This window comes from Cervus elaphus, chromosome 32, assembly GCF_910594005.1.
Source record: "Cervus elaphus chromosome 32, mCerEla1.1, whole genome shotgun sequence".
Classification (NCBI taxonomy): Eukaryota; Metazoa; Chordata; class Mammalia; order Artiodactyla; family Cervidae; genus Cervus; species Cervus elaphus.
This window is the reverse complement of record NC_057846.1, coordinates 38,982,151-38,994,664: the sequence shown is the minus strand read 5'-3', so window position 1 is coordinate 38,994,664 and position 12,514 is coordinate 38,982,151.

Sequence of the window (12,514 nt, the reverse complement as noted above, 5' to 3'; positions counted from 1 at the left end):
ATCAAACCCAGTTTTCCTGCATTGCAGGTGAACTCTTTACTGTTGAGCCTCCAGGGAAGCCCATATAAGCTAGTAACTGGGCATTTTAATTTGTCTTCCCCCGAAAAGAGAGTTCCAATCATATTCAAGGGTACATGTGCTAGATGTTGTGTTTAATATGTCCATTCATTATCTGCATGCCATAAAATGAATTGCAGACTTTTGGATCAGTTGAGAAAAGCTGACTTCTTCCCTTCACACACAAAGGACCTTTCTCGCATGTATAAGTGGATTCCTCATAACCAGGGAAATGGGCCAGGAAACCACATCTAAGATTAAAAATCAGCAACAGTGACTCGACCTCACTGTCAAATCTCAGTCCAGACCTGGACGGCCCTGGTGTGAAGTCCAGGGCTCCGTGGACACAAAGCCTTTCCTCCAGTATGACTGTGACAGCAACAAGGTCAGACCTTTGGGTTTCCTGGAGGTAAACGACACCAAAGCGTGGGCTGAATTGAGCCAAATGCTGGGAGAAGCAGGAAGAGAGCTCAGGAGGGTCCTGCCTGTCGTCAAACTGGACAAAAAGGAGATGAGGGATCCTCCCACCCTGCAGGTCAAGCTGTGTTGTCAGTGTGAAGCCGAGCATCCTTGCACTTCAGCCTCATTGGACGGACAGCCCTCCTCCTTGACACCATGAGCATAACCTGGACAGTCATCAATCCTGGAGCCACAGGGATCAAGGAGGAGTGGGAGAACAACCAGAAACTGGCAGCGTATTTCAGGAAGATCTCAACGGGAGACTGCAGTTATTGGCTTAGGGAATTCCTGGAACACTGGGAGAACATGCTGTTCCCAGAGCCCATAGAACCACTAATAATGGCCCCAGATATTGGCCAGTCTGCATCCATCCAATTGGTTACTTGCATTATCCTATTGATCATCACCCAGTTAGTTCTAATTGCATCATTGTCATGAATCTTATGAAGAAATCAGGGACCACAGCAGCTATTGCATCATCTGGATGTTTCTCCCTGGACTGTGAGAAGGTACAATGTTAAACCAACTCTAGGTGGCAAAAACTGACCCTTGATGACAGTCTGGCTATTGATCTAATATACTACCTTCTACTCAGAGTGGGATTTAACAAGAAGCTAAAGAAGCTCATGCTTAAGAATTTCTTCACTTTCCATGACTGTTAATGGACACTTAAGATGTATTGACTTGGTCATTTTGAGGATTTGCGAAAGTCAAATATTTGCTCACAATCAGTTAAGACTTCCAGTTCTATTCTTTCCATCAGACTTCCCTTCATGTAGGGTGGAATTGGGGTGGGGGGCAGGGGTTGGCATTTTAAAAATTCTGTTAAAAAGATAATGCATTAGGGATATACTTATGTGATTTAATGAGACATAATTTATGTGTTCACACTCACTTGCATGTATAGTTAAGTTACCGCATGTTTTTATGGGCTGTGTTCTTAATTCATGTAATAAAATTCTCACCTCCAAGAAAAAAACAAAAACAAAAAAGCAAAAAAAAGTGACCGTTCTTCTGATAAAGGCAGTTCTCCTTTATCACTGCTTTTAGTCTCCTCCACTTCTGTATCTCCTTGTTTCTTGTTCATTAGGATGTTTCTCAGCCCAGCAGGGAGAATACTACCCATTCTTTCCTTCCTCCCTTAATGGGGCTATTTTTCCCTCTAGCTGAGAAGCCGGCCACCAATAGTGAACTTAGCATTTCCTCTGTTGTAAGACAGGAACAGTAGTAGGGCTGTGTTTACAATAATTGGACTGGTCAGGGGACAATTTTGAGCACTGCCTGTGATGATGCAGGCAAAGTACTTACTGCAGTGCCCCCCACACACAAACACCTCATAACCAGAAAACCTAGAAAATTCTATGACCCAAACAGTCTAATTTGGGACCAGGTCACACACATGGCCCCGCCAAAAGAGGCCTGGCTCACATCTAGTGAGAAAGGGAGAAGTCCAGATGCAAGGACAATGTGGCAGCAGGTGGGGGTCACTGCCTGGACCACTGCTTACAGGCGTTACGTTCCACTTGACCGTGTCCCTCTTGTTCAGCTATCAACCATCCTGTTCTTGCAGTAGAGGAAACTGGGCTCGCTACTCTCATTCCGAAATGAAAGCAGAAGGGACTTCCCTGGGGGTCCAGTGGCTAAGACTCCATGCTCCAGCGGGGGCCTGGGTTCAGTCCCTGATGTGGGAACTAGATCATGCATGCCACAACTAAGGTCTGACACAGACAAATAAATAAAAAAGAAAAAAGGAAACCACGGTAGAAACTATAGCCCACATGAGCCACAAGAATATTAGTTACCCGATCACTGGGAATTTGGAATTGATTCTGTAGCAATCTGAGAATTGGTGAATCAGCTGAACAGGGTCTTCCTTGACCCTCAGATAACCTTCTAATTGAGAGAATTTCTCTATCTGCTGCTGTGGAAGATGTTGCTTTGGTATGTAAATATATAATCTCTATCTTATCGTATTACTAGAGAGCTATATCAGGGCAGCACTACCTGCTCTAAACCTCAGTAGTTTAACACATAGAAGGTCATTTCTCTTTCATTTTGGGTTCAAAACAGGTGTTCTCAGTTGGTGGGTAACTCCCTTCCCAGTTGCTATTGAGAAACCCAGGCTCCTTCCATCTTGAGCAAATGGCTTCCGTGCGTGTCTACATCAATCCAGAGGATGGGGAAAGAGCAGAGAGTCTGACAGACCAGGTGTCAGACAGCAGACACTACTTCTGCTCAAGCTTCCTTTGATAGAACTTAGCCACATGACCACACCTAACAAGGTCCCACATGCTGCAAAGCAATGAAGCCCATGCACCATGACTAGAGATAAGCCCCTGCTTGCCAGAACTAGAGATAACCTGAGCACAGCAATGAAGAACCAGCTCAGGGGAAAAAAGTAAATAAATAAAATTATCTTTTAAAAGTCCACATTATTCACTAGAGAGTCAAACATGGAATGCCAGAGGGAGTTGTGCTAATGTCCACCTTGCTCTCAATGGCTCCAAAAATGAGAGACAACAAAATGAGATCAAAAGATTGTAGAGCATTGAGAAATCCAAACACCCCCACTGATCTTTCAGGGTAGAAATCTAAGAAAGCCTCACAGGACTTTCTCTTTCCTCACACTTCAGCTCCTGCTTCTTCCTGTGCTTCTCACTCCTTCCTGGCCACTCTGGCTGTCTTGCTCCTTTTTCAACAATGCAACATTTTTATTTTTCTGTCTGAAAGACTGACTTTATTTTGCATGCTAAGGCACTTCAGTTGTGTCTGACACTCTTTGCGACTCTATGGACTGTAGCCACCAGGCTCTTCTGTCCATAGGATTCTCCAGGCAAGAAGACTGGAGTGGGTTGTGATGCCCTCCTCCAGGGGATCTTCCCAACCCAGGAATTGTACCCAAATCTCTTACATCTCCTGCATTGGCAGGTGGGTTCTTTACCACGAGCATCACCTGGGAAGCCCATCATAACATACACTCCTCCCTTTTCTGCCAGAGTTATGTCTAAAGCCAATCAATTTCCCCATGCCAGTCTGCTGGTAGCATCTAACTGTTCTGCTCTCCCTTTAGAGCGTCTCTGGAATAGTTGACAAACCTCTGTGGGTTATAGTAGATATAGTTTATCCAATCTACATTTTTGTTAATGGTGGACCACCTGAGTGATACCAACTCACAACCTGCTGCTATTTGGTTTCTAGCCTTGAATTCATTAGGAATTCTTCTAGGGATCCCAAAAGAATTGATATATATATATATATATATATATATATATATATGGATCAGACTTTATTTTAGTCTTTGCTTAAAATCCACCTTCTCACAGTATTTGTCCCTAGTCACTTTTATACATAATATTAACCTTTATGACACTCCATTCTTTAATGTGCTTTATTTATCATGAACTGAAAATATGATTAATTTATATTATATATATATATATATATATATATATATGACATAAATAATACAAATAAACCCACCAAAATGCCAGCTCTATGAGGGCAGGCATCTGCCTGGTGTCATCAGGGGCTTAGTCTAGTCATAGTCCCTGCAGCATGTTTATTACTAATACCAGTTTCTTCTTTCCCATTCATATGTGCATGCACCATGGTTAAATTAATATTCCTAAAGACAAGTTGCAATCACATGACCTACTTTGTTCAATATGTTAAGCTGTAGCTGACTGCATACAGAATGGAGTCCAAATTCCTCACAATGGGGAACTGATGCAGTCCTAGCCTAGCTTTTATATTATGTCTCACCATTCCTCTACTATTCATTTCAAGCAAACTGGCCTTTGCAATGTGTTCAAAAGATATGCGTATTCAATATCCGCATTTCCATGTTTTCAAAATTTTATCCAGCTTGTCTCAAATCATTCCCTCTTCATGACAAAATTTCCAATTCTCTCTGGTTGAATATGACTCTGAATCCTTAAAGAACTTAACATGCAATCTTTTTTCCCCCACAGAGCAACTTGCAGGATCCAAGTTCCTTGACCAGGGATCAAACCCACACCCACTGCAGTCGAAGCACAAGAGTCCTAACTACTGGACCACCAGGGAGGTCCTCTGGGGGTGACTCTTTTATTGCCCCTACCTTGTCCTTTTTCTCCTTCGTTCCACGGCAAGGCTAAGACCGTGTCTGACTCATCTCCATGTTGCCCCAGCAGAGTGCCTGACATGTGACTGACATTCATTTACTGAGCACCTGTTGATTGCAGACAGACTTGGTGAGTGCTGGATCACAAATAAACGAACTACCTGGAACAGAAACTATTATTAACTCCACTGTACAGAAAGGGCTAGGTAACATGTCCAAGGTCACAGTGATGGAGCTAGAATTCCAACTCAATTCTATTTCCAGGTTGTCTGTATAGCAACAGCGTACACAGGCACGTGATCTGAAAGATTGTAGGGAACTTTACTCATAATAAAGCCACAGAATCTGGAGGATACAACATCTGGTTATTTTGGCTGAGAATTTTTGGATTTCTATTATTCTTTCCTCGTGACTGGTTCCAAGTGTTTATTTCTGAGTCTGACACATCTCTGGGCTGTTTTATCTTTTTGATGGAAATGATGTACTATACAGATTTACAAGAGTGTTCTGAAAAATATGAATTCTATATTGCTGCTCAATTGCATCACCTGGTATTTTAAGCCAGTCAACACTATGTATTCAAAACAATCAAGGGACCAGGGAACAATTAGTTAGGAGCCTTGACAGCCAGAGAGTAAATTACATTTATGAGCATACTCTGGAGCCATCACGGAAAGCTCTTTAATGAGAACATGGGCTATTTGTTCTCATTCATTAAACAATATCTATATGGATGCCGGTTGTTGGTTTGAACAACCCCCAGCTTTTGTTTTTAAGGTCAGAGTGGAGATTCCACACACTGTCATCTGGACCACTTGCAAGAGTCGCTGAAATGTATCAATGTTTCATGGATGTGGAATCCACATTTGTGTTTTGAAAGCACATTAGTTAGTGGTAAATAACCCACCTGCCAATGCAGGTAGATGTAAGAGACATGGGGGTTCAATCCCTGGATTGGGAAGATCCCCTGGAGAAGAACACAGCAACCCACTCCAGTATTCTTGCCTGGAGAATCCCATGGACAGAGGAGCCTGGCGGGTTACAGTCTACGGGGACACAAAAGAGTTGGACACAACTGAAGCGACTCAGCATGTAACACTTTTTTATTAGATATTTGGCCACATGGTACAATTGAAAGTGTATTAAACTTGAATTTAAGAGTCTAGATCTTCTTCTCTCTAACTTATTATCTGGGCAAGTCATTTTACTTCGTTAGTGTAAAAAATAGAGGATAGTAGATTAGATAAAGTTTGCCCCACTTAAAACTTCTAATTGCATGCTGCCCACATATTGATGTAAAGATGCAAAATGTTATGGCTTTGATAAGACAGTATAGTTGAGAGATAATCCTTTTATATGGTTTCCGAGGCTTCAAGAGGAGATATTAAAATAAAATATGTGAAACAATCTCTGGTTTTATATTTAGGAGAGAAAGTGAATTTGATGTTATTGGTCAAAACCTAGCTCCAGAGTTCATTTAAGAGAGTGAATTAAGGTCAACTGGGCTTTCTTGGCGGCTCAGATGGTAAGGAATCCATCTGCAATGCAGCAGACCTGGGTTCAATCTTTGGGTCGAGAAGATCTCCTGGAGAAGGGAATGGCAACAAACTCTAGTATTCTTGACTATAAAGTTCCATGAACAGAGAAGCCTGGCAGACCACAGTCCATGGGGTTGCAGAGAGTTGGACACAACTGAGTGACTAATACTTAAGGTCAATCCATGTAATTCTGTTCTTTATATTATGCTCTTATACTAGCAAGAAATATGTATAGTACCTCTGGATATGGAGAAATAAAAAGTAGTGTGTTTCCTCAATTACTATAAAGTATTCAGACTACAGAGTATATCATTAGAATATGTTCAATTAGAAGTAAATGAAAATCCAACTTAAACTGTTGTAAAAATAGAGGAATTCATTTAAAATGTTGTATACCTTCTTCCTTAACAATTTTAAGAAATATGTATGGCTACCTACATATACATATATATATATAGATGCATGTGTATGCATACATACTTATATACATGCAAATATATGATTTAGATATGTTGTATGATTTAATAGATATGTAGAGTAACATAAAAATGGATTTTAACCTTTTTAATCACTTAATGTATTTTGGAATAGAACTCATTAGGGTATATGAAACTATCTCAATCATTTTAACCATTATACATATGAGCATTTAACTTCTTTCCACAAACTTGCTACAGGACAACCTGCCTAGTGAATTATTATTTGCCCACCAACACAAAGAGGCTTCCCAGTCCAGGCCACTTGGTCAGCATACCACTCACTTGTTCCACCTGGCCAGGATTTTGCATGAACACGTCTTCATATCTCTGCCAGAAATACCCAGAACTGCAACTGTTGGGTCTTAGGATAGTTGCATGTTTGTTATTTTAAGATATTGCTAAACTATTTTCCAAAATGACTATATTATTTTACACTTCCACTAGTAGTGTGTAAGTGATTTAGTCTCTATGCATTTGTATTAGCATTTCATATTCCCCGTTATATATATTTTTTAGCTATTCTTGCAAATGTGTAGGGATATTTAATTGGGGTTTTAATTTTTTTAACTTGCATTTACATTTAATATTATTTTAATTTACATTTATTTACAAGGTTAATGATAAACATCTTTTCATGTGCTTATTTGTCATTTGTATATCCTTTTAGGTGAAATGTCCCTTCATATCTTTTGTCCATTTTCTGAACGGATTGGTTGTTCTGGATACTTGTTCTTTGTCAGCTACATGGTTAGCAGATATTTTATCCTTGTCTATTTTTTTTTCCATTTTCTTTTCTTTTTTTTTTTCTTGTTCATATCTACAAACAAGTGTACTGGGGCTTTGATATGAATCATATTGAACTGATAGATCCATTTGGGTGACTTTCCTTTGTTGAATCTTCCAAACCATGCAAATGACATGTCTCTCTACATTTTAAAAATTCTTCTTTGGTTTCATTCATCGGAATTTTATAACGTACAGTATACAGATTCTATACCTATTTTGCTCAGTATATATCTAAGTGATTTGAACTGTTTTTTGTCATGATTGTCAGTTCAGTTCAGTTCAGTCGCTCAGTTGTGTCCAACTCTTTGCAACCCCATGGACTGCAGCATGCCAGGCTTCCCTGTCCATCACCAACTCCTAGAGCCTACTCAAACTCAAGTCCATTGCATTGGTGATGCCGTCCAATCATCTCATCCTCTGTCGTCCCCTTCTCCTACCTTCAATCTTTCCCAGCATCAGGGCCTTTTCCAATTAGTCGGTTCTTCACATCAGGTGGCCAAAATATTGAAGTTTCAGCTTCAGCATCAGTCCTCCAAATGAACATTCAGGACAGATTTCCTTTAGGATGGACTGGTTGGATCTCCTTGCTGTCCAAGGGACTCTCAAGAGTCTTCTCCGACACAAAGCATCAATTCTTCGGTGCTCAGCTTTCTTTACAGTCCAACTCTCACATCCATACATGACCACTGGAAAAACTATAGCCTTGACTAGATGGATCTTTGTTGGCAAAGTAATGTCTCTGCTTTTTAATATACTGTCTAGGTTGGTCATAATTTTTCTTCCAAGGAGCAAGCGTCTTTTAATTTCGTGGCTACAGTCACCATCTGTAGTGATTTTGGAGCCCCCAAAATTAAAGTCTCTCACTGTTACCATTGTTTCCCCTTCTATTTGCCATGAAGTGATAGAACCAGATGCCATGATCTTAGTTTTCTGAATGTTGAGTTTTAAAGCAACTTTTTCACTCTCCTCTTTCACTTTCATCAAGAGGCTCTTTAGTTTTCTGCCATAAGGGTGATGTCGTCTGCGTATCTGAGATTATTGATATTCCTCCCAGAAATCTTGATTCCAGTTTGTGCTTCATCTAGCCTGGCATTTTGCATGATGTACTCTGCATATAAGTTAAATAAGCAGGGTGACAGTATACAGCCTTTCCCAATTTGGAACCAGTCTGTTGTTCCATGTCCATTTCTAACTGTTGCTTCTTGTCATGATTATAAACAGTGTTAATGATTTTAATTTAGGTTTCCTTGTGTAAATTGTCAGTACATAGATATGATTATTGTATGTTGATCTAGAATGCTGTGACAGGGCTGATTCTATTATTTCTAGGAGCATTCCGTTTTCTGCATATATGATAATGTCATTTGGCAATGGGAGGAGTTTGATTTTTTTTTCCTTTCAATCAGCATGCTGCTGCTGCTAAGCTGCTTCAGTCGTGTCCGACTCTGTGCGACCCCATAGACAGACGCCCACCAGGCTCCCCCGTCCCTGGGATTCTCCAGGCAAGAACACTGAAGTGGGTTGCCATTTCCTTCTCCAATGCATGAAAGTGAAAGCGAAGGGGAAGTCGTCAGTCGTGTCCGACTCTTAGCAATTCCATGGACTGCAGCCCACCAGGCTCCTCTGTCCATGGGATTTCCCAGGCAAGAGTACTGGAGTGGGGTGCCATTGCCTTCTCCTCCAATCAGCATACCTTTCATTTATTTCTCTTGCCTACAGCGGCAAGTAAAACTTCCAGTATTATGTTGAATGAGAGTAAGAGCAGGCCTCCTGCCTCGTTCCTGATCTCAGGGAGACAGCCCTCCGTGTCTCACATTTACTGTCACCATTAAGTCGCTGCATTTAAATAAGTGTCTCTGCTCCAGCTTCCAAAGAGACCTTTATCTCCATGACAGTTGTTTTTTCTTCCTTATATCTTCCCCTCGTTCTACCAGCTCACTTTTCTTCTCACAGTTTTTCTTTGCTTAAAATATCCCTGAACACTGGCATTTCTGCTTTCATCAGGTATTTTTGAAAGGCAATTATTATGGCATTTTCCTGGCAGGTCAGTGGTTCAGACTTCATCTTCCAATGCAGGGGGGTGCAGGTTCAATCCCTGGTCAAGGAGCTAAGATTTCCACATGCCTCATGACCAGAAAACCAAAGCATAAAACAGGAATAATACTGTAAGAAATTCAGTAAAGACTTTAAAAATGGCCCACATTTTAAAAAAAATCTTAAAAAAGGCAATTGTTTCATCACTTTTTTGGTTATTAATCATTCAATGGTTACTAGTTTTAATGGTTTTTAATCTACTTTTATATGGAAATCCTCTGAGGTGAATGCTCCCTTTATCTTAGTTTGACACCTTTATAAGTTTTTTAGTTTCTACTGTCATATTTTATTTTTATAATTTTTAATTTTTGTTTTGTTTTTAAATAATACCTCACTGTACAGTATAGATATGCCTTGATTAATGGTGTGTTGGGATCATTTTCTTAGTTATTTTATGTTTGAATGAGGTATGTTTTCCTTCCCAGCTGAAGTATTTCAGGTGTGGACGATTTTGGCCCCCATTCTAGGACAGGGGCAATTTTCCTTGATTTCCAGAAGTCCTCAGGGACACAGTTTTATCCGTGAAATGTTTATCTTGCCTTTTCCTTCCCAGCAGAGATCAGCAGCTGCAGGACTGCTCCAAATTCTTATTTTACCCTCTCTACTCCAGGTTACCTGCAAACGGCTTGCTATAAACCTGTCTTGTGGGTGTAGTCCACCTCCCTCATTTTCCCCGGTGGGGAAATGAGATAAAAATGAAAGATGGAAGCTTCTACCTTCCAGACTATTTTTCCCCAGAATAAGATTGTTGAGCTTTCTCTTTAACATATGGTATCTACTTTGGAAAACTGAGCTCTGCACTGGTGTCTAGACTTCTTCCCACACATCCACGGGATACCTCCTGCCTGTCTTAATATGCAAAAATCAACTAATTTATAGCAATATTGCATTCCTGTTCTTATCCTTCTCACTTATGGACTAGTCCTGGGAAGAGAGGGCAAAAATATCTTATTCTGTCATCTTTTGAGCCAGAAATCCATGAAATCATGTTCACACCATAAGAATAATGGCTGGTATTGAAGGGTTTTACTGGGCAAAGACCCTGGGGCTAAGGAGATCTGTCAGTCACTACCTTGAGTATCTGATGTTCATCTGAAATGAACATCCAGATTCTCATTGTTGGGATTCAAGGTACGTGATCCTGGGAAGCATGTCCCTACACTGCCCCAGTTTCCATAAGGGGAGCGATCAGTGCCTCCCCAAAGTAAACCTTCTCTCTTGGTATTCTAGGGTTCCAGATTCAGAGGAGCTTCCCATTGGCTCTGGGTAATCAATCCCACAGAAAATTCCAACTTGTGCCGAACTTTGTGTATTCATTTCTTGAGGCTGCTATAACAAATCACCATAAACCAGGTGGCTTAAAACAACAGGGATGTATTGTCTCACAGTTCTGGAGGCCGGAAGTCTGAGATCATCGCCACTGGGCCAGACGAGGATGAAGGCAGCAGAGTGCACCCTCCAGAGACTCTGGAGGGGAATCTATTCTGTACCTCCTCCAGCCTCTGGTGACTGTCAGCATTTCTCAGTTGTGGTTGCGTCACTCCAGTCTCTGCTTCCATCTTCGCAGCACCTTCTCTTCCATGTGTCTAATCTTCCTCTGCTTCTCTCTCTTACAAGGACCCTTGTGACTGTATTTAGGGTCCACACAGCTAAGCCAAGGTGATTTCCCAGCTTTGAGATCCTTAATTACACCTGCAAAGACTCTTCTTTCCAATAAGGTAACATTTACAGGTTCCAGGAATCAGGACCCAATATCTTTTCAGTAGATAGCAGGCTTAATTACTCATGATGCTTGCCATCTACTGCCTCAAGACAGTGGATCTCATCTCCAGACAGTAGATCTTCATTATCAGAATCTTAAAAGTTTGTATCAAAGACTTAACTGGACTCAGTCATGTGTGTGTGCATGCCTTGTTGCTCAGCCATGTCTAACTCCGTGTGACTCTTGTCTAGAGCTGTCCAGCTGTGTCCAGTGCTGGCATTTCTGCTTTCATCAGGTGTTTTTAAAAGGCAATTGTTTCTGTGCCAGTACCATACTGTCTTGATGACTGTGGCTTTGTAGTGGTTGATTCATGTCAATGTATGACAAAAACCACTACAATATTGTAAAGTAATTAGCCTCCAACTAATAAAAATAAATGAAAAAAAAAAAAAAACTCAACATTCAGAAAACTAAAAAAAAAAAAAAAAGGCAATTGTTTTGGCATTTTCCTGGCGGTTCAGGATCTTCCTGACCCAGGGACAGAACCCATGTCTCTGACATCTCCTGCATTGGCAAGCAGGCTCTTTACCACTAGTGCCGCCTAGGAAGCCCAGATTCAGTCATACATGCGGCCTGGATATCCTCAACACCACATGTCTATCTCCCGGCCATGTAGAACCCGATACCTTTGGGGGCCATTTTTAGCCAACCACACTACGACAAATCCATTTATAAAATCCCAGCAGTTGACACATCATTCCATACACTCTTCAGACTGGCACTCATTTGTCTATATCTATAAATGGATCCCGCGATGGCTTTCAACTAAAAGCACGGCTGGTTTTAATAGAGATGTATAACATTACATGAGCTAAAATGGAAAAAGAAACTTTAGACACAACAAACAATCTTTCTCCTGTGACCTTTATCCATTAAGATGTAGTTCTTATCAGAGCTGGTCTATAGGAAAGTAGAAACAAACACAAATGAGCTGATCCATCAAGAAACAGATGTGTGGGATACTTGTTGAGAATCATCCACAGTCAATGCCCTGAGTCTAGGAGACAAACCATTACAACCAGCAGAAGCAATTAGGTAGCTGAAAGGATTGTTACTTACAGTAAGACAGTTCGCTCTAGCTTCTAAGTTATCAAAGTTGAAATGAAGAACAACAGAAAGTACAGGAAAAATGAAACCGGCCCAATGACTCAAATGAATGAGTATATTTTATATTGAAAATTATCAGCAAATCCAAAAAATTAACTCACTTAACATAAGCAAAATGTAACTGCAAGGA